Genomic DNA, 27701 nt, shown 5'->3' on the forward strand with positions numbered 1-27701 from the left:
CTGGCTATATAAACACACATCTGTGGTATAGTGCACTGTGATAATGTACAGTTGTTTGTGGGATTCTGGAGATGGGATAAATGTGTTCCTACTTATCTAAAAAAGATACAGATGGATCCTGTCATTTATGGACTAGTGAGCTTGACATCAAATCCAGTCAAGTTTCAGGGATGGAATATTAATAGGTTGATTTGTGAGCACATTCAAAGGGAAGTGGTGAATGCTAGGAGACACCATGGGACCCATAAAGAACAAATCATATCAAACATCTCTCTCTCTTTCTCTCTCTCTCTCTTTCTCTCTCTCTCTTTCTCTCTCTCTCTCACTCACACACATGAATAGTTGGTAAAGTAAATGCTGCAGATGAAATTGGATTGTAGAAGAGCATTTGACAAGGTCTTTCATGGCATTCATATAAAAGAAATGGAAATGTATATATAAAGACTAAGGGTAAGTTCTACTTAATGATGATTACATCTGGCATCTCTCCAAAAGACTATAAATTAATGCTTTTTGTATGCATTGTGGAAGTCTTTCTCCAGTCTAATCAATAACAAATGATACTATTTTGATCAGCTGTGTGAACTACATAAAAAAGAGAAGAATACTTAATGCATCCAATGGCAAATTCTTAAAATTATTTTTAGGAGACATTAACTGGAAGTCATGGTACTTTTTCAGAAAAGCTATTTTATAATTGTATATGGTCAGTTGAGCATTATTAGGTGACATTCAAGTGTGAATTTAGGCTCTGTTTTAGATACACATTAATGTAAGTAACAAAGGGCATGATGGTATCCTGAGTTCTATCTAGATTTGTTATGTTCTGAGAGCCACATGCCATAAGGATATGGACAAACTGGAGTGCGTGCAGCAGAAAAGGTTCAGGGTAGTAAAGACGCAGGATAATCAGATCATATGAGGACTAATGGGAAAACTGGATTCCTTAGCAGGAAAAGAGAAGTTGCAGGGAGATCACTGTCTTCTCTTAGCTGAAAGCTAAGAATCAGAATCAGCTCTGTTTCCTTCTCAGTAGAGGTGCATATGCATGTGAGCAGTAGGGCTGCAAAAGAGTAGTGCTGAGCAAGAACCAAGGCCAAGGTAGAACAGTCTCAAAGATGATCTCTCTTGGCCATAAAGTAGATTTTGTTAAGGCTTGAAAAGCCCAAAGTGCAAAATCTTTTGAAGGAAGGAGCCATAGCATGAAGCCAAAATGATCAGAAAGAACCAGGAATCCAATAAGCAAGGAATAACAAACACCAGACAGGAGTAACAGGGAGGATGAAGATAAGACAGAGAAGTTTTAGAGCCTCAGAACCACCAAGTGCAGTGATTTTTCCCTATGGCATGCACCCAGACACCAGCCATATGAGAAAGCAGGCTCTGTGCATTGTTAGGAGCTACAAGTAAGGCCAAGAAACACAACCTCTCTAGGCCCAAGTGAGAAGAACAAGGATCTTCATATCCACGGTTCTAGCATAGGATACAGATGATGGATTTTTAAAGTCCTGTCCCAGGAAGTAATCAATTTCTAAACCAGAATATGAGAGAGAGAGAGAGAGGAGAGAGAGAGAGAGAGAGAGAGAGAGAGAGAGAGAGAGAGAGAGAGAGAGAGAGAGAGAGAATCTCCAAAAGAAAAGCAGGAACCAAGATTCAGGATCAAAATGGGAGGAGAAGCCAGAACCAATCTTGCAGGAATAAGAAATTTCTGTACTAATACTCATAGTGGACTATGATGTAAGCTTCCTTTTTACTTAGGTGGGAAATTTCATGCATTTAAAGGGACCAAAATTCTCAGGATGGAGATTTTCCTGGGGATAGTCACCTATGGAACCAACCATTTCCAGAAGTCATCAGCCCTACAATTGTAGCTGCTTGGTACATACCATTGTGAAGTCTAACACATAAGGAAGGCCAAGCTGATCTGAAATGGAGATTGTATGTCACTCAGGAGATTGTACATTTCCAAGCAGCTTTAAGTTGTCAAGGTCTAAGCACTTCTGCCAAGAAACACAGACTTTCTCAATGTAATGTCCCTGAAACTTAATAAGAAATAATCTATTGGCCAGCATTTCTGTACAATACAATTAACCTTGACTGAGAGAAACAAAAGGTGGTAGAATTTGGTAATAAGGTCATTTCAATAGGTTCTAACTAGTAGAATATGGTCCCTTTCAGCGTAACTGATGTATGTATTGGCTGCATCTCAGTAAGGCGACTCATGTCATAAATGGACAAGATCTTTAGCCTTAGAAAGATCCTGACTATGTGGAATAAATGTTTCTTTTCCTTCTTAAAAGAAGGCCTAGTAACTAGTTACTAAGCCTATGAGTTGTGTACCAATGAGTAATACATCACCAATCATACCTACCATTATTGATTTTTCTAGAGCAGTGGTGGCAAACCTATGGCAAGTGTTTTTCAAAAGATTAATGTATGAGTTGTTTTTTTTCTAAACTAAATCCTCAATATTCAGGTTTAATTGCATTGTTGGCACTTTGCAATAAATAATTAGGTTTGGGTTGCAGTTTGGCACTCAGTCTCTAAAAGGTTCACCATCCCTGCTCTACAGGGTGGACTTCACAGCAAAATCACTCACATCTTATCTGATCTCAAGGTTGACTTTCCTGGACACAATGCCATATTTATGGACATCCAAACTCACACCCACTGGGGTTCCTCCAGAGTGCATAAATATTTGTTCAAGGAATGACCTAATATGACATTCAAACAGAGAGGGATCTTTCTCCCCAGAAGGTCATATAGGATTCAACTTGAAGCCATAAGTATATATAAAAGAACAACACAGGCTGAAGAGCATTATCAATTATCCCTATATTTCTAGAAGGCTTCTACCCATCATTTCCCTTAAGCTGTATGAGTTTATGAGTACCTAAACCACAATTTTATTTATATTAAGAGTTGTTCATCATAGTACTCATCTAAAAGTAATCTCAAATGGTCATTTATTCATTTATACAGAATCTTGTTGAGAGCACAAAGTGGGAGTATATATGCTTGGTCGAAACACAAGTTCCAGTTACTAATCTTTCACACAGCTTTACCTTTCTACAGCTTCCTGACTGCCAGAGAAAGAGGTGACACATAGGCAAAGAGAGAGGTCTCCTTAGGTAAGCTAAAGGAGAAGCATAAGTAAAAACACAGATTTTAGAGTTCCCCATCTTCGTATATTTCTGATTGAACAGCTCACTGGTACCATTAATGACCTCCAGAGCACTCTACTGAGAGCTGAGTTGTTCTCAAACCTAAGGATGCAGCAAAATTTCCTGGAGGGCTTGAGAAACACAGGCTTTGAGCTCCATTGTCAGTTTCTGAGTATAACTTAGATGGAGCACAAAAATTTATATTTCTAACAAGTTCCCGAATGATGCTCATACCATTGATCTGAGGACCACAAACTAGCTTCATTTAAATTCAGAACTAGCTCCTCTAATTTCTCCATGGGTTGTAAGAAACCAGGTCCCTGATTCAATGGATATCACTTAGAGATTTGAATTTTTAACAAACTGCTCAATTTTTTCCATGCAAGTATTACTTTGATAAATGCCAATGTATGCCCTGTGTTCCTTGACATAGCATAATATTAATGTTTTGGTATAACTTGCTGTCTTAATCACTTTCTTCATTGCTGGGAAAGAATATCCAACACCCATAAAGTAAAGGAAGAAACGTTTATTTTGGCTCAAAATTTGGAGATGTTTCAGTCCATAGTTTGCTGACTCCAAGTCAGGATGGCATGGCAAAGAAGCATAGTAGAGGAGAGTTGCTCAGGGTATGGCTGAAAGGAAGCAGAAAAGAGATCAATGGAAAAGGGAGAGATAGATCCTTCCAGACTACAACCCCAGTGACTCACCTCTTCCAACCAAGCTTCACCTCCCAACATTACACTTAGTTATAAACTCATCAGGCCACATGATAATCCATTGATGAGTATCAGGTCACATAATCCAAACAGCACCCCAAAGCCCTATCCATTAGCACATGAGGCTTTGGAGGAAAATTTAGATATAAACCATAACATGCTACCCCATCCCCCAAAAGACTCAGATGCATCTCTTTATGCAAAACACATTTAGTCCATCTCTAAGAGTTGCCAAAATCCTAATAGTTTCAGCATTGCTGAAAAGCCCAAATCCAGTCTCCTGAGATTTAAGGGAAACTCTTAGCTGTGAGCTCCCACTAAAAAGAAAAAAGCTACATACAACCAACACACAAAGGCGCATGATAAACATTCCCTTTCAAAAAGAAAAAATAGGAGAAGAGAAAAGAATAGGACCAAAACAAAACCAAAAGCCAGCCAAGCAAACATTAAATCCTGTAGCTCCATGTTTAGTGTCCAGGGAAGACGCGGCAAGACATAAGCTCCAAATGACCTGGGCTGCCCTATCCATATGGCATTGCTGGTGGGTGTAGCAATCATGTCTTCTCTCTTGAGATGTCTTTGCTCATTGCTTGCATCTTTCTTTAGACATTCCACATTGTTGGCTTCTCCAAATTTCTGGTGTCTCCACTGCAATTTTGGCTTCACTTTCACAGCTTCATGTACTTCCATCTCAGGGGCACTCCCTGGCCTCTCAGAACTTTCTCCAAATCTGGGTAGAGGCCTCTCTGTTCCTATAACTCTTGCATTCTTCATCCACATAAAGCCAGAATACTTAGTGTCATCACACCAAGGTTTGCCGCCCATTCAGACAGTAGCCTGGCCTTTTGCATTTTGCTGGTGATTGCAAAGCCCTCAGAGTTCATGGATGATGGAGCATGGTGAACTGAATCAATTCCCTAGGCTGCCCTTCTCCAACAGAGTGCCCTGGGGCTCTCTTAAAGCAAAATCTTTCAGCCTTGCACCCTTGAGCCTCTGAAGGAAGTGGGTCCAGCTTTTTCCAGAATGCCCATAAGCCATTTTTCCTATTGTCTTGTAGTACAGTACTAGGCATCTTTTTAATGCCAATTTTTTTCAGCCATCAATATTTTCTCTGCTCCAACTTTGAAGGCTCCAACTTTACTGGAGTTTCTTTTCTGGCCAAACTTAAAACTTTTAAAATCTTTCAGCTGTGCTTTTTCTTATTGATTCTCAAAGTAGACCTGGCCAAAAGTCCCTGACTGTACCCATGCCACAACCTCGGCATTAAACAGCCTTGAAATTTCCTCCATCATATTAATTAGTCCACTGTTCTTAATCTCATTCTCCTTCAAAGTCTCAGGACATGAGTAAAATATTGACAAATTTTCTGCTAGATTATAACACATATGGCCTAGAGTCTGGTAGAATCCTTGTTCCCAAATGAAACCTCCTGAGCCTAGTCTTTTCTGTCTGCTTTTTAAAAATAAGCATTCTGGTCTTCTGAGCTCCAACCAGAATCTTCCATCAAGCTCAGTTCATAGGATTCTAGGGCTGCTTCTCCAGCTGGCATCTCCAAATCTTTCCAAACTCCTCCTGTGAACAGTGCCAAAAGCTTCTGAACCACATGATCAGGTTGTCACAGCAACAAACCCATTTTTGTGGTACCAAAATCTGTTTTAGTTCATTTCTGGCCCCTGAGACACAATACCTGACATCCTCAATTTAAAGAAGGAAAGGTTTATTTTGGCTCACAATTTATAGAGGTTTCAGTCCATAGTCAGTTGGCTCCAAGGCAGAATGGCATTGCACAGGAGAGTTCCTCATGGCATGGCAGCCAGGAAGTAGAGAGAAAGTGAAGGGAGGTGCTGGAAAGGGATAAACCCTTCCGGGCCATGCCTCTAGTGAGGTACCTCTTACAACAAGATCTCACCTCCTACGTACAGCAAGTTATCTATAAATTCATCAGTGGATTGATTCAGTAATGATTATCATGTACTCATAATCCAAGCACCCCCAAAAGCCTCACCTATGAGAGCAGGAGGCTTTGGGAGAACATCTAGATAGACACTTACACATACTTTCGATGCCAAAAATGTTTGCAATAGCAGTAGCCTAGAATGACCAATGAATCTACTGATTTTGAATGAGTGTCTCTAGATTCCATAGTTACAATAAAACAAATCCAACTAAAGAAACCAGTGGAAATCTCTGTTACACAATGCTAACTTTGATTTCAGGAGTGGCCTGTATAGTTTGGATGGCAAGCCAGTGATCACTGATCACCACAGGGATGACAAAGTACTCAGGGAGTACAGTCTACTGAGTAATGCTGGAAACTCACTTCAACAGACACAGAAGGTATCTCTTGAAGAGTTACCAGGGTCTTTTCTTGTTTACAAGTCATGTGACTGGTTCATATTTCTTCATTCCTTACCTTTAAAATATTACCCACAGAACTGTGTGGCTCATTGCTAGGTATACACACCTTGTGACAGCTAATCTTTGTTGTTAATTTGATTGGCTTGAGAGATGCCTAGAAGGTGAGTAAAGCACACTTCTGAGTGTTTGGGGGTGAGTCATGGGCATGGGACATTGGAGACAATGTCTGGTCCTGCCCCTTCCTTTCCAACTCTGCCCCAACTCTCTGCTTTCCAGATGTGATGAATTGAGCAACTTTCCTCTGCTGCATCCTTCTACCATGATGTTGCTGCACTGGAGCCAGCTAACATGAACTGAAACCTCTAAAACTATGAGCCAAAATATACCTCTTCTCCTTTCAACTGCTGTTGTCAGGTATTTTGTTGTTGTTGTTGTTGCTGTTGTCAGGTATTTTGACCCCCTTAACGGGAAAACTGACTAATAGAAAAAGTCTTTCAGCTTTCATCTGTGGGAAGAAAGGGGACACCTGAAACTCTCTTGAGAAAGGTAAGGTCTCCAGTAATAGCAGAAACAGCAGCTCCAGCACTGAGTAGGCAAGGGTGTGAGTGACGTATTCATTGGTGAAAAGCTGAGCCATTGGGTGACATCTACTGAATCAAATGGTCATCTCCACATATAGGCCTTCCTATTTTATTCTCTGAAGTAAAGACATATGCTCTCTTTTCCCTGTACAATGTGGATTAGTGCTGGCCCATCAATACTTTTACTAGGCCATCCCTTTGGCCAATGGGAAGCATTTTCAAAATGGAGACTATCAAGCAAAGAATTCTGAGGTCATGCAATAATTAACACCACAATATATCCAAGCTAACTTATCACCCTCTGCCAGTTGAAAATTGTAAGTGAAAGAACATACACAGTGTAATCACAAAATATGGTGAATATTCAAAAAGCTTTTAAAGTATTACAGTAAAAGACACATTCCTATTAATTCTTCTCAAAATACTACGCCTCACTTCACACATATTTATCCCATAGTTCTTTCCATTTTCTGAAGCAGTTCTGCAAGTCCTCTTTCTTGTCTTTAGATGCACTATCATGGCTGCCTTGATGCCCTGAATCAATGCCAATTCTTACTAAATAAAAATATTATGGTGTGTCCTTGTCCACTCTTTTCACTGAACCTGACATTTTGTGACTTCTGACTCTTCCCCAAAGCCAAAATGACCATGAAAGATAAAATTCTGAAGCAGTTCAGGACATCTGGGCAGCCAACATAGCACAACTAAACACACCCACAAAACAATGGCTTCAGATAGTGGCAAGCATCGGGAATAAGTGTGTTTGAAGCAAGGGGAAGCATTTCAAGAGAAATTTAAACATTCACTATGTTTTGTGATCACACTTCATATAATAAATTCACAAGCCCATTCAAGGGTTTATAAATGTATTTCCTCTTCCCTCCAAGAAGGAAGAATAAGGTTTGGGCCCTGGATCTGCCACTTATCAGCTATGACTTTGATAGAGATGAAGCTCTGTGTCCCTCAGTCTCCTAAAATAATGCTTGTACCTACCTCTATGTGCAAGGATTAAATTATATAATACATATAAAGCATCTATAACAGTGTCTACCATTTAGTAATTAGTTTATGTGTTATTTTTTATTGTTCTGTAATTGGCACTTTTTTCTAGAAGACTTCTAAACCATTGCCAATGGCCACTTGTAAAAAAAAAGTTCTTGAGTGATTCAAAGTGTGTAACACAATATCAGGCAATTTACTGTTACAACAAGCAATACACAGTGGGAAAGTTATGCTATCTTATTTTAATTACTTAAATAAAAATAGAAGTATCTGTGTCTCCTCTCCCTTGGAGTTCTAGAAACCTGGAAAACCCCAATGACCATATACCATAAAAGGCACAGTGACTCAGCTACAAATCTGGGAACTCTCTTAATTAAGGATCTTCTGGGAAGACCTGGATATTCCCAGATTCACATCCCCAGGGGCTTTCCTACATCACTGAGCTGTCTGTGGACACTGATCTGCAGCTTTGCTCTTCAGTTACCAAGTACCTAAGTGGCACTATGATGTCACCACGTATATCTCCAACACCTTCAAGAACACCTTGATGACAGGAGCTGATTTAACTGGTCCTAGAAGTGTACAAACCCTTCATAATCAATATATGAGGAATGATTTTTTTCTCATTGAAAATTATCGGTGAGTTTCACTGTGCTAAAGTTGCTTGATTCTACTTCAGATCAGTCTGAGGGTTTTTTTCCACATATGAACACATGCGAAACAGCTTGTTAATTCAGACTTGCTATATTCCTCTCAAAGGACAATAGGGTTCTTCTAGTAACCACATGGATTGCAAATTATTGGATAGTTAAATTGGATGAGAAAGTAATAGGGCCTGTCTTCTGGAAAATTCCTGGTGAATTGACATCATCTGAACTTGCACAGCCAGCTGTCTGTGGATGGCCCCTAGACCCTAAGCATTATTTTGTTAATTATCTGGAACTGAGCCTATTTGAAATAATACTAGCATTGCCCCTTTTGTCCATATGTTTCTGCTGACATGAACATTTCTTCCATCTTTTCTTTGTGAGTTTCATATATATGTTGAAGTGTGTGTCTCCAGGGGTATCGGTTATATTGTAAGCCCAAAGAAGTACCCATTACATACTTTGCTCATTTTGCGAGTATAAATCCATGCTCCTTAAAACAATTCACTAGCAAGTCCCTAATTTCTTGTATTAATCTCAGACTTGAAAACAATACTGCCACCTTCAGGGAGTCCTAGGAAATGCTTTTCCATGTTAAAAAAAAAAGTTACCATTGGTATGAAGATGAGGTACCCACAAGAAATGAATGAAACAATATTTGTTTGAGTTGCAAGCTGGGAAAGAAAAGAGTAGGTTGTTGAGATGTCCCAACAATTGTGAGAAAGGAATTTTAGTTGTTTTAACAAAAGTTAAATGAAAGCAGTCAATTTATGAGCATTCTTGGGGGTTTCCATGAGAGTGGGATCAATGCACCCTCTCCAAATACTTGAGAAGCAATTCACAGATAAAATGTCAGCTGGCCACAGTTCACTCATTGTGTGATGCCATTGCCTGAGATGTGTGCTGCAGTGTGGAAGTCTTTTGTCACAAGGTCACTTTGAGATCCCTCCGTCCCTGGTTTTCTTTTGTGGTTGAATGTCATCAGTCTTCTGAGGGCTCCATGTTGGTGTATGATCAAAAGACATTTTTACCCCACTCAGTTGGAATGCAAATTAATGTTGCAGCTCAGTGAAGGCTAGAAAAAAATCTCTTTAGAGAACAATCTTGATATTCAAAATCTAGGAAGGGCACTTCTCTTTCTTCTCTCAGTAGCTTAAGGCTCCAACACTCAAAGCTATAAGATGTACTCTCTTTCTGTTCCATTGAATGACATCCATTAAGTAAGTGTGACAACTCTCCATGTTGTCAAAGGATCAGACATTGTGCCAGGAAGACTGGTCACTAACAATCACCTGCACCTTCAGCTTGTTTCCCTCTTTCCACTACTATGAAAAAATATAGGATGCTTAGAAGAGGCCATGACCCATAAGTAGCAGTAAGATCCTACCTACTAAGTTCCTCTGTATCTCCAAACATTTCTTCCCCTGTCAGTTCTATGCCCAAAATTGCATGGACAAAGAGGATGAGCTTTGGATGTTACCACTTCTTTACATGGTTTTTATGGGGTTTTTTGTTGTTTTTTTATTTGTTGTTTGGTACCAGGGATCAAACTCAGGACCTTGCACTTGCGAGGCAGGCGGCAGAGCCACTAAGCTAAATCCCTGGCCCGTATATGGTTTTTAAAGATTTAATCAACTTATAATTTAATAATAATATTTCCTCCTTTGGTGCATCAGACACTAACAGAAATCCTATCAAATTCTTCTGTTTTGCTTAGCTCATGTACCACTACCACAGGTAAATATCTACTCTCCTTTGTTTTTTTAATTTTAAAACTCCCTTTATTGAGCCCTAGAAGGCCAAGAGCCTCAGACTACTGAATTACCATGTGTCACTTTTAGCTTGTCATTATCCCTAATCAGAGCTATTCTTAAAAGCAAGTCTTATGCCAACATAAAGAAGTGTCCCAGAGGACAACAAAGTTCTAGTGGGCCAGGAAGGGTGTTTCTGAAAAGCAAAAAAGGGAAGTTGATCATGGAAAGACTAAGGTTGAGAATGAGGGACAAAGAACAACAGATATATTTCATCTTATTAAATTTTCATTTATTTTACATACAGGTCTTCAATTCAATTGAAATGGGTATTTAGAAATTCCTGATACATAATAGCTACTCAATCAATATTTATAGAATGGATGAAAGGTGGTAGGAAGTAAGTAGAGTGACTTTTTAGCTCTTATATTTACTGCTTTCTAGTCCCTAAATTTGCCATCATAGAAAAACATACTTTGAAGAAAGAAAAAAATGAGGGAAGGAAATAAGGGGAGGAGAGGTGAGGGGGAGAGAGAGAAGAGAGGGGAGGGGAGGGGAGAAAGAAATATGCCAAATGAACTAGAAGAGCCAAGCATCTAAACAATATAGCGCAAGATGCTTCTCTCAAGCCATAGCATCAGCCCCACACAGCAATGCTACCAGGCAACCTAGACAGATGTCATTATTTGTTCCTACATTCAAACAAACAAGTTTTAAAGCACTGATGTTCTGATTTAAAAAAAAAAAATGTTGCAAAGCTACTAGACAGCAGAATATAATTTTATGATGCCAAATAATTAGCTTGAAATATGTTGGATACAGTAGTTTTACTGAAAAATGAAATGTTATTGCAGAGAATGATAGCACACAGAAGTGTTCATATTTGCAAAATAAAATGACATAGTGGAGGAAAAATTTCCTTTATTCCTTATTATATTTGCCTTACCATATATATTGAACACCTGAGGTATTTCCTTATCCTAATGATCACAGTGAGTCCCATCAGAAGGAACAGTCTGAAGCTTTGCATTTTAAATGTGACTGACTGAATTCTCTAATTGTTATCTGTGTTCAGAATGACAATCTTTTCTCTGCCTCCTAAGTGCTGAGCAGAATACAACAGACATGGGTACCCTACTCTGAAGTCGAAGGCAGTGATTATTTGATAATTGACATCTGGGTCAAAGAGTAACCGAAATGCACCTGGAGAAGTGAGGCCAGATGCTTCTAGGAGGTGTGTAAAAGCACTGTGTGTTAGTTTTCTTATAGAGCCTATTAACAAAGGGTCATTCCAGAGGTGAGAAATAATATCGGAAAAAAAATCCCAGAAGGTATTGGGGCCAGATGTTAAGCTGGTTATCTTGATAAATATCTTTCCTTCATTTATTCATTCTCACAATTCAGATATTCCACAGATATTTGTGCCACACTGCAATGAGCTCATACATTCTAAAGATAACAATACAATTAGAAGACTTTGATTGTCTTCTCTGCCAGAGGTAAAGATTCCACCTTCTGTTAGGCAACCTATTTTGAGGGAATGCTTCATTTCTGTAAATGAATTGAGATGAGATATTCTGAACCCCCAATCTGGACCCAGTGAAGCTTTTCTATACAAAAAAAATAGAAATATAGTTTTATTCTCCAAAGAATATTATATTTAAGCTACTTCTTAGACTACATCTTAGATTGAAAGACATAGTGGCTAGTAGTTCTTAGGAATTGATACTCCCTAATTCAACTCCCTCTCTTCTGACCTACAGTCTCCTATTAATTCTCCATGACCATATAGAAAGGGAAGAGACAAGCTGATGCTGCCTTTTGATAGAGCATTGAAGCTTCTCCAAGATTGGGGAACTCATCTTTCCTGCTCTGGGCTGACAGATACTATTAGGAAATCCATAACACAAGAGTATGTACAAAACATAAATGAAACAATATCTGTTTGAGCTGGGAAACAAAGAGCTACATTATTGAAATGGCCCAACAAGTATGAGAAGGAAATTTTAGTTATTTTAATGAAAACTAAATGAAAGAAGGAATTCAAGAGCAGGGCCCACTACTCAGACATATCTAAGGAATATTGTAGTAATTTTAACAGCCCCCTGAATTTGCCTGTGACACTATCTGTGCTCACCAGCCTCTGATTTTATCAGATCAAACCAAAGATTTATTAGAAGCTTTCTATACCAGCTGGTCTGCCATCTTTTTTTACATATCTTTTGGTTTTTCTGCTACTCTAAGCTGCCAAGATTGCTTTCATTTGTTCTCTAGCATGAAAATTACTTTTCCTCCTCTCTTCTCTTTGTGTACATGTTAAAGCTATATTTGACCATTTGGAGTATTCTATGAACCTAATATCCACAACACTGAGAAAGAATATAAAGCTTTTCAGATTTATAGGTGTCAGAGCAATGTTATGACAGAACTTCAGAAATAGCCTTTTCCTGTTTATAGGGCTCAAGACAGAATTAACTTCCAGAGCTGTGACAGAGATCAACTGTATGAGATGACATCCTAAGATTCATGATCCTAAAGAAAAAATATCAACTAAGGTGGAAACAAGGTGAGTATTTGCACCAAAGATATGTGCCTGAGGGTAAATATATCTATGGTATTTTCTCCATTCAAATGTATGACTATTATACTATAATCATGGGTTTGGTTTCCTATTGACTATATTGAGCCCAAAGACAAAAGGACAAGGAGAAAGAGAAGGGCAAGAGGAAGGAAGGATGTGATTCCACAATTTCTATATATTGACAGCAGTGCTTAATAACATATGGCTTGTAGTGATCCATTGACTCAAGAAGTATTTAGAGTACCTACTCCAAACCAGGTCTTGCACTAGGTTCTTGAGATAAAATAGTGACTGGAATGGAAATGGCTTCCTACCTTTTCTCCTGACACTCTCAACATAGTGAGGAAGACAGATCAAAGCAATTATTATAAATGGAAGCTTGCTATGACAAAGGTAGTGGAGGTGGCTGCTATGGGCACCTATGATGATAAGTCCTGACCAAACTGATGAGGAGGCAGAGAAACGACGGGGAGAAAAACAAGGGAAACATTCTCCTTATGCAATTGTGATTGCAGCCAAGATGTCTTAGTCAGTTTTCACCTAATGAAATATCTGAGACACACTACATAGGAAAAAAGGGAGGCTTATTTTGCTTATAGTTTTGTAGGCTCAGGGCCATGGTGCCTTCATTGGCTAGGCTCTGGTGAAGATCTCCTGCTGAATGGCAGATAGCAGCAGCAGCAGCATATGCCAGAATGAGTACTTATACCTCAAGTGAGGAAGCAGAGACAGCTGGATACGGCCAAACCTAAACTTATAATAACCCTGCATGAGAACGCCAACACATTCATGGAAACCATCTTCTGAAAGCATACCCTTAATCACCCTAGGACCTCCTTCCTCAGCTCCACCTCCCTGCAGTGACATGCTGGAGACCAAGACTTTAATCACAATGGACCTTCAGAAGACACAAACTGAATTCAATTCATGGCTTGAGGTATGGACATCAACATTACCAGGCAAAAAATGGATTGAGATCGCTCCTGCCACTCCCAGCCCAGAGGAAGGGGCTTCCGGGCTGCTAGCCATCCTGCTGCTCCCCACCCAGAGGTAGGGGCTTCTGAGCCACCATGCCACTGCTCCTGGTCCACAGGAAGGGGCTTCCCAGCCACTATCACTCCCGCTGCTCCCAGCCCAGAGGAAAGGGTTTTTGGGCCACCTTCTGTCCCGCTGCTCTTGGCACAGAGGAAGGGGCTTCTGGGTCACCATCTCTACCACCGCTCCCGGCCCCTGTCCCACCTCTCCCAGCTCAGAGAAGGTAATCAGTATGGGTGCCAACAGCACCACCCTGCACCCCAGTCGAAATGAGAAAACAGGTAAATAAGTCTCAAAACCAGACTTCCAGATCACCTATAGCAACCCCAAAGGGAAATGAGATGGAACACTCTCATACTCAACCACCTGGAACCACTGAACTGGCAACAAAAGGGGATCTAGAAAAAATGAAATCAGAAATAATTTCTCAGATAACAGGAGAAATTGTGCCCCTAGTGCAAGACATGATTAATAAATCTAGAGAGAAGTTCAGGAACATGATGGAATCCCAACATAGGAAACAAATGGAATCCATAAAACAGATGCAAATAGATTTCCAGGACATGAAAAACTCCACTGAAAGTCTACACAGCAGAAGGAGCCAATGTGAGGACAGAATTTCAGATATAGAAGATAAGATTGCAATTAATGACCAGGAAAAGAAAATTGCTTCAAAATTGTAAGGGAACATGAGCAATCAATCCAGCAGCTGCTAGATGATGCAAAGAAGAATAACATAAGACTGATTGGAATTAGTGAAGAAACAGGAGAGACTGCAGATGGCATAAAAAACTCTTCACAGAAATAATGGCAGAAAACTTCCCAAGGAGGGGAAAAGAACTTGACATACAGATAAGTGAGGCATATAGGACTCCAAATACCCTTGATCAAAAAAAAATCAACACATAAGCATATAATTGTTAAGATTGCAAAAACTCAACAGAAGAACAAAGTTCTCCAAGCAGTCAGAGAAAAGAAACAAATCACATACAAAGGAAAGCCCATCAGAATCGAAGCAGACTTCTCAACACAAACCATCAAGGCAAGAAGAGCTTGGAGTGACATATTCCAAGTCCTAAAAGAAAACAGCCTCCAACTCATATTGATGTACCCTGCAAAATTATCTTTCAAATGGATGGAGAAATAAGATACTTTCATGACAAAGAGCCTCTTAGGAACTTCATGAGTACCAAACCGACACTCCAAAGAATTTTACACAATATCCTAGGAACAGACATTTAGGATCACAACCCCAGGAAGCAAAACAGAATGAACCCATCTGGCATGACAAGAAATTAAATGTAAAGGGGGAGAACCCAACAAAAAGAAAAAGTCATGGCAATGACAAGTCAATATGTTTCAGTTATAACCATCAATGTTAATGGTCTCAATTCAACAATCAAAAGAAATAGACTGGCAGAATGGGTCAAGAAGCAAAATCCAACAATATGCTGCATACAACAAACACACTTAATTCAAAAGGAAACTCATAGACTAAACGTGAAAGGGTGGAAAACAATACTCCATGTGACAGGAACCCGAAAAAAAGCAGGAGTAGCTATCCTCTTGGCAGATCAAGTAGATTTCAAACCAACACTGATTAAGAGAGATGAAGAAAGACACTACATCCTTGTAAAGGGAAGAATCCAAGAGGAACAGATGACAATCATAAATATCTATGCACTAAACACTAGTCCACCCAACTATGTAAAACAAATACTAACGGACATGAAAAGTCAAATATGCACGAATACAATTGTAGTGGGGGACCTCAACATCCCACTGTCACAAATAGATAGATCAACTAGACTAAAAATAAGTAATGAAATACTAGAACTCAATCGAACTCTTGAACAAATGAACTTAACAGATGTTTACAGAGTCTTCCACCCCACAAAATCACAATACACATTCTTCTCAGCTGCACATGGGTAATTCCCCAAAATAGACCACATACTCACACATAGAACATGTTTAAGGAAGTGCAAAGGAATTGAAGTTATCCCCTGTACATGATCAGACCATAGTGTGATGAAATTGGAGATCCATAGCAAAAGAAACTCAAAACATTTCATAAACACGTGGAAATTGAACAACACACTTCTGAATAACCAATGGGTCACAGAGGAAATGAAAGAAGAAATCAGACAGTTCCTTCAATTAAATGACAATGACAATACAACATATCGGAATCTGTGGGACACAATGAAAGCAGTCTTATGAGGGAAATTCATGGTAGTGAATACACATATTAGGAAAACAGAACGAGCCCAATTAAACAATCTGATGCTGAACCTCAAGCTTCTAGAAAAAGAAGAGCAGGACAACCCTAAAGCTCATACAAGGAAGGAAATTATAAAGATCAGAGGAGAAATCAATGCAATGGAGACTAAGAGAATGATACAAAAAATCAATGAAGCTAAGACTTGGTTCTTCGAAAGAATCATCAAAATTGACAAACTCTTAGCCAACCTTATCAGAAAAAGGAAAGAAAAGGCCCAAATCCATGCAATTAGGAATGAAAAGGGTGAAATGACAACAGACCCAGCAGAAATCCAGAGGATCATCAATACCTACTTCCAGAACCTATACGCCAATAAGATGGACAACACAGAAGAAATGGACAGATTCCTAGACCCAATTGAATTACCACAGTTGAACGAGGAAGACCTAAAAATTCTAAACAACCCTACATCAACCAATGAAATTGAAAATGTAATTAAAAACTTATCAACTAAGAAAAGCCCGGGCCTTGATGGCTTCACTGCTGAATTCTACAAGACGTTTAGAGAGGACCTGCTGCCACTACTGTTTAAACTCTTCAATGAAATTGAAAGGGAAGCAATACTCCCAAATTCATTCCTGGAAGCAAGCATCACCTTGATCCCCAAAGGAGAGAAACACCCAACCGAAAAGGACAACCATAGGCCAATCTCACTAATTAACATAGATGCAAAAATCCTTAATAAGATACTGGCAAATAGAATGCAGAAGATCATCAAGAAGATCATACACCTTGACCAAGGGGGATTCATCCCAGGGATGCAGAGATGGTTCAATATATGCAAATCAATCAATATAATACACTATATCAATAGAGCCAAGGACACAAACCATATCATTATCTCCATAGATGCAGAAAAAGCATTTGACAAAATCCAACATACATTTATGATAAAAACCCTACAAAAAATTGGAATAGATGGTCTCTACCTCAAACTGATAGAAGCCATCTATGAAAAACCAACAGCCAATATCATACTAAATGGTCAAAAACTGAAATCCTTCACACTAAAATCAGGAACAAGACAAGGATATCCACTATCACCACTCTTGTTCAATATAGTTCTGGAAACACTAGCCACAGCAATTAGACAAGAGAAAGAAATAAAAGGAATAAAGATAGGAAAGGAAGAAGTCAAATTGTCATTATTTGCAGATGACATGATACTCTATATAGAAGACCCCAAGAACTCCACCACAAGACATCTAGACTTAATAACCAAATTCAGTCAAGTAGCTGGTTATAAGGTCAACACACAAAAATCAATAGCTTTCCTCTGCACAAATGACAGACTCACTGAGAGAGAAATAGGCCAAATAATTCCTTTCACAATAGCATCCAAAAAACTGAAATACCTAGGAATCAACATAACGAAAGAAATCAAAGACCTCTTCTCTGAAAACTATAGCAATCTGAAAAGAGAGATTGAAGAGGATATCAGAAAATGGACAGACATCCCCTGTTCCTGGGTAGGAAGGATTAATATAGTGAAAATGGCCATACTTCCAAAACTGTTATATAGATTCAATGCAATTCCCATTGAGATCCCAGTAGCATACTTCATGGACCTTGAGAAAACAATCCAAACATTCCTTTGGAACAAGAAGAAACCCAGAATAGCCAAAGCAATTTTAGGTAAGAGCGACATGGCAGGGGGTATCACAATCCCCAACCTGCAACTATACTACAAAGCTACTGTGATAAAAACAGCATGGTACTGGCGAAGAAACAGACCTGAGGACCAGTGGAACAGATTAGAAGATGTAGAAACAACTCCAGACACACTCAGGTATCTCATCTTTGATAAAGGAGCCAAACACCCTCAATGGAGCAAAGATAGCCTCTTTAATAAATGGTGCTGGAAAAATTGGGCTTCAACTTGCCAAAGATTCAAAGTAGACCTATATCTCTCACCATGCACTAAACTAAAATCAAAATGGATTAAAGATCTAAATATTAAAATAGAAACTCTGAACCAGTTGGAACAGAGGTTAGGTAGAACTCTTGAAGACATCAGTGTAGGAAAAGATTTTATGAACAAAACCTCAATTGCCTGTGAACTAGCACAAACAATCAACAAATGGGATCTCTTCTAATTGAAAGGCTTCTGCACAGCAAGAGAAACCACCAGCAGTGTGAAGAGACAACCCACAGTGTGGGAAATAAATCTTCACCTGCTTTTCCTCAGACAAAGGTCTACTATCTCAAATCTATAAAGAACTTAAAAAGATCAGACCTCCCAAATTTAAAGACCCAATCTGAAAATGGGCATCTGAAATGAACAGACATTTCTCAGACAAAGAAGTAGACATAGCAAATAAATACATGAAAAACTGTTCAACATCACTGGTCATTCAAGGGATGCAAATGAAAACAACGCTGAGATTCCACCTCACTCCAGAAAGAATGACTGCTATCATGAAATCAACCAATAACAAGTGCTGGTAGGGCTGTGGGCAAAGAGGAACCCTGCTCCACTGCTGGTGGGAGTGTAAACTGGTGCAACCACTGTGGAAATCAGTATGGAGATACCTCAAAGAACTAGGACTGGAAGTCCCATTTGACCCCGCTATTCCACTGCTGGGGATCTTCCCCAAAGAATTAAAAGAATCATACCACAGTGATATATGTGCACCCATGTTCATAGCAGCACAGTTTGTGATAGCTAAAACTTGGAACCAGCCCAAATGCCCATCAACTGGAGACTGGATAAAGGAAATGTGTTTTTTTCATAAAATGCAGTACTACTCAGCCATCAAAAATGAGAAATTAGAGACATTTATAGCTAAGTGGATGCACATTGAGGCGATACTCTTAAGTGAAATAAATAGGACACACATGTATAAATACTGAATAGTTTCTCTGGTGTGAGAAACTGAAAGTGTAAATAAGGACTAAAATGTATAATAGGTAATGTGAAATAGGAAGAAAAGGGGCAAAGGGGAAGAAAGTGGGAGGGCTAGGGGAAAGGATAGAAGGGAATGGGATTAATATGAGAAAATGGAAAAATAGGAACAAAATCTTTGTAACTAGGGAGGAATGGAGGGGTTGAAGGGAGGGCTGGGCAAGGGTAGAAAGTAAGAACCAAGAGAGATTATGTAAAGGTGCAAATTTCCAATGATGAATGTCATTATATTGTATACCTAAAATGTACCAATGATTAGAATGAATAATCGATAATGTAAAATAGGAAGAAAAGGTCCAAAGCGGTAGGGGTAGTGGGAGGGGCAGGGGAAAGGAAAGAAGGGAAAGGAAAAATGATGAGAAATGGAGAAAATGGAAATAAAGTCTTTGTAAATAAGGAAGGGTGGAGGGGGTGAAGAGAGGGCTAGGAATGGGGAAAAAATAAGAACCAAGTTGCATTATGTAAAGATTCAATTCCCAATGAGAAATGTAATTGTGTTGTATACCTACAATGTACCAATAAAAGAATTTAACAACAAGAACAACAACAAAGTGGATTGAATTGGCCCCAGGGATTTAGCTCAGTGGTTCCACCACCGGCTACGCAAGTGCAAGCTGCCGAGATCGAACACCAGAACCAAAAAAAAGAAAAAAAAAAAAAGTAGATTGAGTCTGGACTGAAAACAGCAGAAACTCCGAAGCAGAAAGAAGAACAGAGGTTGGCAAACTAAATCTGGCCAGTGTCTGTTTTTATAAATAAAGTTTTGTTGAAACTCAGTCATATATAGTCACTGAAATATGGCCTAAGACCATTTTCACACTACAACACTAGAATTGAGTATTTGCAAAAGACTGAATGAACTGAAAAACCCAAAATGTTTACCTCTCCTGGCCCTTTATGAAAGAAGTTTTCCAACCCAAGGTTTATAGTAAGTGACTTTATCATGGTTAGTAATTCTACATGTGTGACAAGGAGTGATGTACATACTTTCCCTTCCATTCTATTAGTCATGTGGTCCTACTGAAATCTAAAAGGACACTGAGAAGGAAGTCTTCTGTAAGCTTGAGGAAGTAAAGGAAGTGCTTTGGAAAATACACACCTATATGCCTACCACAGCAAACAAGTCATATTTAAGAAAATGGAGAGGGAATTCTGATGTGGTTGAAGTTAGGTGGTACACAATGAGGCTGATAGGTAGGCAAAGGTCCAATTGTGGGGGACTTTATAAACTATCTCAAAGATCTTAGACTTGAACCCAGGTGTGAATCACCAGAACTCTGATTCACTGTGTAACCTAACTGATCTGCTTCTCTGTTTCAGTGTCTCTGAAAAGACACAGAATGGTGCTACCTACTTCATAGAATTGGGGAGACCCAAAGAGATACAGTGAATAGAGCTTTTAAAATATAGTCTCAGTGACTTAGTATGTGTTTAGCTTGGGCGCTCAAATCACTCACATGGACTGGTGTATACTTATATATAAAGGCTATGCACATCCTCCCATATACTTTATATCATCTTGGTCTTAACTTAAGATACCTGATGCAATGTAAACACCATATAAATTGTTGCTATATTGTAGGTTTAGGGAATTAGCACAAGAAAAACACCTGTATGTGTTCAGTACAGATACAACCATCATAGCCCTAACTACATACAACATAAACAAGACACAAAGTAAACAATGCTCGAGTGCTAGAAGAGACTAAGCTGTGTGAAATTGTTGAAGGCCATAGAAGAGCCTCCATTCCCACTGATTCAGTGTAGTGCTCAGCACACAGCAAAGGCAAGTGCTGTTTTTTGGAACTTTCCGGAATTTTTTTCCAAACATTTCTGCTTTGCAGTTGGTTGTACTCATAGATAGAGTCAGTTTTATCAACTAGCACACAGCAAGCATGCAATAAACTGTAGTTGTTACTGTATTGTCAAAACAGAGAAATCTCCTACTTCTTTTCTCCAAACCAGCCTCTCTTACTTGTAATCCTTAATCTGCCGAAAATTTTCTGCTGGGTATCACCAAGTCTTATCCTATAAAAACCAAATTAAGGGCCGGGGATTTAGCTCAGTGGAGCCACTGCCTGCCTCACAAGTGCAAGGTCCCAAGTTCTATCCCCAGTACCAAATAAATAAATAAAGTATTTTGAATCATTTTTCTACCACTTCATTAGCCTGTTTGTCACTTTCTTTTCAGAACATGTTGGCCTATAGAATAATCCAGTTCCTCTCCATCCAGAATAACTAATATGTGAGCTAAAAATGATTGCTTTACCAAATTCTTCACCTTTCCTGGATCCAGAGAAGACACTAATTGAAGCTCAGAATAAAATATGTGTATGTGTGTGTATGTATGTGTGTGTGTGTGTGTGTGTGTGTGTGTACATGCCTAGGGCAAGGCAAGAGTGATAAGACCCTAGATCATCATGCATAACACATTATAAGCAAAGAAAAGAAAGATAGAATAATGTAAAGAAAAAGCAAAACTTTTTGAAAAACAAGAGAAATGAGAAGAGATGAGACAGGAGGATAATAGAAGGTTTTATAGTGGTATGACCTGGTACTAATACAAGAATAGAGAGACATTGGTGGGGAAAAATTTCAAAGAAAGAATTTAAAATTGCAGTATAATTCAACAAGGAAATGGAAAGTGATAAAATAAGTTATGATGGTATAAATTATTAACATTTGGAGGAAAATATATCCTCACTCACACTATACACACACACACACACACACACACACACACACACACACACACACTGAACAACAACCAGGTAATAGGGTGATTAAGGGAAGAGGAGGGTAATTAAGGCAGTAGCATTACAACTAGTATCATGCCTGAGACTTGATCCCATTGTACAATTTACTTAGATGTATTGTTTAATTTTGCAAATCATGCAGTCTTTGTAAGCCATTTTTCTTTGCATACATATAGGTGCTGATGAAGATGTCTACTTTTCAAGATTACTGTGAATTTTGAATGAGTTAACACACACAAAATACTCAGAACAGTTTCTAACACACAGTAAGTATGTTAACAAAATATGTTAATCATTGTGATGGGAAAAATACAATGGAAAAATCACTTTCTTTCAACATATTCTATTCTACATTTATTTCATCATGTAATACAAATGAGGCTCTGATAGATTTAAAAATGAATGACATGGCCCTGTCTTCAGAGAGAGGAGCTTGCAATATAACATGAATTAAGAATGTGTCTTTCATTTTTATCCTTCTAAGGTGAGTTCTTGAGCAAACATGGACTTGCCCAGCACAGCTTGAACATATTGTAGACTTAATTTCTTGTTCATGTCACTACAAATGCTTCCTGCAATAAATTTATTCTGCTCCATATATATGTTGTCATTCATCATTGCAATAGTATTCTTATGGGAAAACTGATTATGAATAGTATAATAATTATGACTAATAATAAACAATGGTATTTGCTTCTTGCTCTAAGGGAAATAAATCAGCCAGAAGTTAGTTTCATTCCCTGCTCCACCGCGCCCCCCCCCAACTCCCAAAAGGAAGTTATCTATTACTGGAAAGCATCTGCAATTTAAAATATTTGACTGTTCCTCCCCAAATCAAGACAAATTGCATCAATACTACAGGAAATTTTCAAATATTTCAGTATCATTTCAAAGAACATAGGATATGTTCCAATATCCAGCTTCATAATTCATCACCCATATTTCTAATAAGTTACATTGTGAAATGTTCTCCTTTTACTTTTGAAGCTCTTTCACCTTACCATGCACACAGTAGCTTCTTCCCCAGGCATTAAGGAGATAACTCTTCCTTCATCCTCTGAATTTTGGAGGGAGGTAAACCTCTGAATCACACCACTTCCCTTCCTGTTCTTGCCTTTCTCTCAGGTTTATGCTTGTCTTGAGGACTCCAAGTTGTAAGTTAGAGTGGTAGAGAGGTACTGGGCTAGGAATCACCAGATTAGTGGTGATTTATCTTTATTATTTATTATTTATCTTTAGTCTTATCCAGCTAGTAGTTCCCTGGCTTTGGCATTGTCATAATAACTGACTTAGAAACATTCGAGTTGCAAACTTTCAAGGATATGAATGGACCTTGCATTATGAACATTCATAGATGTGAACAAATTGCGGAAGTAGCTCATGTGTCTGATGGACAATGTCACGGTTGTGCTGCTGTGTGCTTATTGTACACTGGAATAGTGTCCAGTAGTACAGTGCTCAGTCAGAGCCCAGGATGTCCAGAAGCAAGAAGAAAAGCAGTGGTGAGATGAAGAGGACTGCTAGGAAAAAGCTCGTTTAAAATCCTTTCAAAATATGGCATTCTATAAATGAACTGTCTGCACGATTTCATCCTTGGCCTGAGCCTGGGTCAATCTTTAGTCCAGCCATTTGCTTTGGAAGACACCATCACCCAAGTCTGGCTGGCCCATTTTGAGTGAAAATATACTGAAGAATTCACTGCACCTCATTTCATCATAGTCTCTCAAGTCTCATTCTTTGGATCTTTCTACATGGTGGAATCAAAGTATACAGTGAATGTTTAATTTTTTTTAATGTATAACAAAGAAAGATACACTGGCATTAAACCACTCAAAATATCCCCCCTCACTTCAAACATACTTATCCTATCATTCTTGCCACTTTCTGAAGCAGTTCTGAAAGTCCTTTCTTGAGCATCTTTAGGAGGTGTGATCAAAAATACGGTGAATGCTGCTGCCAAGTGCCATCTAATGTAAAAGCAGGCTCAGCCAATTGTTTAGAGAGTCTTCAGAACTCTGTTTCCCCATTTAAGAAATAAAAAGAATATCATCTGTTCTTAATTCACTCAATCAGTATAACTGGGGGAGGTAACTGAATGAATTGTGAAAAATGCTATGTAAGTGAAGAATGAACTAGGAACCATTACTATTACTTTCCCTGACAACTAAAAGATACTTGTCAGCTACACAAAGATATTTTAAATAATATTAGTATTATTATCATCACAGAATTAATAATATAAAAATTCTTGACCTTAGAGTTTGAAAATGTATCTTATGCTTTGGGTAGGCATTGGAAATCTGGAAATTCTATGGCCTGACATTGACTAAACATGTCCTGTTGCTTTCTATCTGCCAATCTTCTGAGTGGTTGGCCACAGTCAGAAGAAAATTGACTTTTCCTTTTAATGTACAGTAATTATAATGCAATAACAGAATGCATATAGTCTTGCTAAGGTTGAACTTATAAATTAAACATGTCAGTTTTTCATCACAACTAAGAAAATGAACAAACTATCATACCAGAAAATCGCATGATTTTGACCCCAATGGATTGTTGATGGAAATTCCATTCTCATGTTTTTAGTGATTACCTTCCTTTGAGCCACTTACATTTGTCACTCTCTTTTTGCTTATGTCCTCTTTTTTGTTGTTCACAAAATTGTCAAATTCTTTTTACATATAAGATTAATTTTCTTCCTTTCGATCGAGGAAGGAGTAAGTTAATACAAACTTAGGTATTTCATTGAATTGCAGCTGATTTCTTATATCTCTCCTCTTCATAGAGAGACAATAATGTCGTGCAAAAGCTACCACAGATCTTCTCTGAAAAGTCTCACCCATGTTTACCAATGACCACATGATCCAGCGACTGGAAGGCTTAATTGTCCCTTTATAATACTCATCATACTTTATCTCAACCTCAATTTTGTTGTAAATGACCATCCCTTCCTTTTGACTTTCACAGCAGAAACTTCCCCACCCTACTCCCTTTCCACCTCAACCTCCTTGGTTAGCACTGCTGAACTTAGTGAGACAGAAGAGGGATCAATGAGTCCCTTCTTCACAGAGGGAAGCCCACTCTCTGCCTTCTATGCTAGTGATTGGTTCAGAAACCCAGGCCTAGCTGTGCATGGTGGAGCAGAACTGTAATCCAAGCTACTTGGGATGCTGAAGCAGAAAAATCACAAGTTAGAGGCCAGCCTGGGAAAATTAACAAGATATGGCTCAGTGGTGGAGCTCTTGCCTACAAAAGTGAAATTTTCACTTCAATCCTAGTACTAAGAAAAAACAGGAAAGGAAAGGAGATAAAAGAAAAGGAAAAAAGAGTAAGGAAGAAAAGGAAGGAAGGAAGGAAGGAAGGAAGGAAGGAAGGAAGGAAGGAAGGAAGGAACAAAGAAACAAAGCCAGGGCCAAAACAATCAGCCTATATAATTCTATTGGCCATAGGAATTGGTTTAAGAATAGGTATGTCAAGCCAACAAAATGGAAGGACAAGATTAATGGAAATTGGAGAGGGTAAGTTTCTCATACTTGAGTTAAGAGCCACTGAATGGGAGCCCTTGGTTTTCATGGATCAAAAGTCTTAACTGCTACAGCGATTTTCCCCACAGTATAAGGATGAACCCAACACCAGAGGAAGCACTTCTGAGAATGAGAAAGAAATGATGAATCTACTGCTAAAATGCCTGTTCTTGGCCTGGCTTAGCTCTGGAATATTTTGTTCCATAAGCAAATAAATCCACTTTATCACAATGCTTATTTTGAGTTGGTTTGACTGTTAATTCCAGTAGAAAACATCATCTCTAACATGATTTACACAACACTGTCCTCTCCATTCTCTTCCTTCCACACTAACATTTCTTTCTAACCATGTCTGATACTAGTTCCTCTCCTTCATGGTGTGCCCAGGGTTCTTAGTCTTATCTTCTTTCTATTTTCTTTTTCCTTACTCTCAACTTTCACCTACTTTAAAGACTCTAAAATCTAAACAGCAGCCTAGACTTTTCTTCTGAGGTTGACACTGATTTTCAATGATTTTCTACATATGTTCTTTTTAAATGTCTCATCATAGTTAAGCCAAATCTTTTTCCCTTTTGCCCTCTTCATCATTTCATAGCTTAGTTGTGTGGTATCACCGCTATTTCAATCTTCAAACCAAAAATGTTATTTTCCTCCCTGGCTACTTCGTCCTCCTATCCCTCATAATCATCATAAGGTCTTGCAATACTAGCCATGCAAATATCTCCACCTTCTTGTAAGGCATAATCTCATTGGCTTAGTTCATCACCTTTTTTTTTTTTTTTTTTTGCACCGGGAGATCGAACTCAGGACCTTGTGCTTGAGAGGCAGATGGCGGCACCACTGAGCTAAATCCTCGGCTAACACCTCGTCATTTTTAACAAGACTTTTACTTCCTTTAATCCATCCTATATAGTGCTACCAAGGATTCCTGTCAAATACAGCCCAACATGAAAATGTGAAATATTTCCTTCCTTAACATAATGCACTGGCTTCCCATTACCTGCAAAATAAACTTTATGCAACTTACCTGGCACTATAAAGTCTTTTGCAACTATATCAGAGCTTACCTGTTCAATCTTACCTTCAATGGCTCCCTCAATATTTTGCCGGCCCTTGGTATACCCCCAGTAAGCACACATGTGTGCCTGTCTTGTGCCACTCGTTTCCCTCTGCCTTGAATATTCATTCTTTTTCTGATGTTGGTAAATTCCTGTGCAAATTCAAGACCCAAGTAAAAAATTACTCATTCTAGAAGAGCTTTCCTGACCACTCAGGCAAATTTCACCATTTTCTCACCTTTTGTAACTCTCAGAACATAACTATAATCAAATGTGACATATGCTATGATAAATTAATGTTTTTTAAATACAGGTTGTACCTCCTCTAGCTTGTAATTCCTTAAATAAGGCTTTTGCTTTTTAACTCTTTAGGAGCCACTGACACATAATAGATGCTAAAACATTAGTTTTCAAATAAAAGACAAGAAAACCATAGGATTAATCATTAGCTATAGTGTAACCTCTCTGGGCTCAGTTTCTTAATCTATAAAATGAAACAGTATTTAATGCATTTGTGTGTTTCTTCCTGCTCTCAAATATTCCATGCATTCATGAAAATATTGGTGGAATAATCTAGTAATTCTTTCATACTATATGTAAACTAATATTAAATTTCACAAACTACTCTTTGGTCAAAAAATATGAATTCAAAGATGGAAAGAATTTTTCCTTTTCTTTAAATGTGTTCTCCTGGTAGTGGATGAAATGTGTAAGTTCTGGAAAGAAGCCAGTACTTGACTTGGAAAAAAGTTAAGAGCCAATAGAGACATTATTTTTAATTAAATTAAAAGCATCTTGTAAATTTTCCATCAGTTATCCCATAATTTCTCCCCATTAACTATTGAAAGGCAAAGGTGTCCAGTTTGGTCTCTTGTGGGTAAAATTTAGATATAGACTATTACCTAATCTCCTCAAGCCTTTGTCAGTCTTAGAAACACACACATATATACAGGGTGTTTCATATAAAAAAGTATTGATATAAGCAGGAAATGTGGGTGATATATATGTATGTGAAATGTCTTGGAGTAAGAGATGGTCAGCAATCGGTAGTGATCATAGAAGCTACAGTGGTCTCCACATTTCTTCTTTTGGGCTAAGGCAGGATGGGCAGCGCAATAAGGCCAAAAAGTCAAGAGACGTAGGTGTAATTCTGGCTCTGCCATTAACACTCTCTGTGACCTTGGTTAAGTCAATGATTCTCTAAGATCTATTCCTAGACTAGGTTAGGGACTCAGAACCCACCTCCTTGTGTAGTATGATTCCTCTCGGGTTAACCTCCACTGACTTCACTTTTACTGTTATGCTTTTGGTTCTTATGAAAGGCCAAACAGTAATA

General features: G+C 38.5%; 1 protein-coding gene across 18 annotated transcripts in view; it reads right to left on the reverse strand.

Annotated features, from left to right (window-relative positions):
* Positions 1 to 27701, reverse strand: part of Pofut3 (protein O-fucosyltransferase 3) — a 431777-nt gene that overhangs the window by 123242 nt on the left and 280834 nt on the right. For 16 of the 18 annotated variants that reach the window (XM_021236835.2, XM_087217275.1, XM_021236834.2 and 13 more), the window contains one exon: positions 26375 to 26517. The gene's annotated coding sequence lies outside the window, so the exon portion shown is untranslated. The remainder of the gene's footprint in view (positions 1 to 26374; positions 26518 to 27701) is intronic. The other 2 variants (XM_087217258.1, XM_087217266.1) reach the window with 1 other exon arrangement.

The sequence above is a fragment of the Heterocephalus glaber genome, unplaced genomic scaffold (assembly GCF_053883595.1).
Source record: "Heterocephalus glaber isolate CG9 unplaced genomic scaffold, H.glaber_assembly_v1.0 deba00001461, whole genome shotgun sequence".
In the NCBI taxonomy this organism is placed as follows: Eukaryota; Metazoa; Chordata; class Mammalia; order Rodentia; family Bathyergidae; genus Heterocephalus; species Heterocephalus glaber.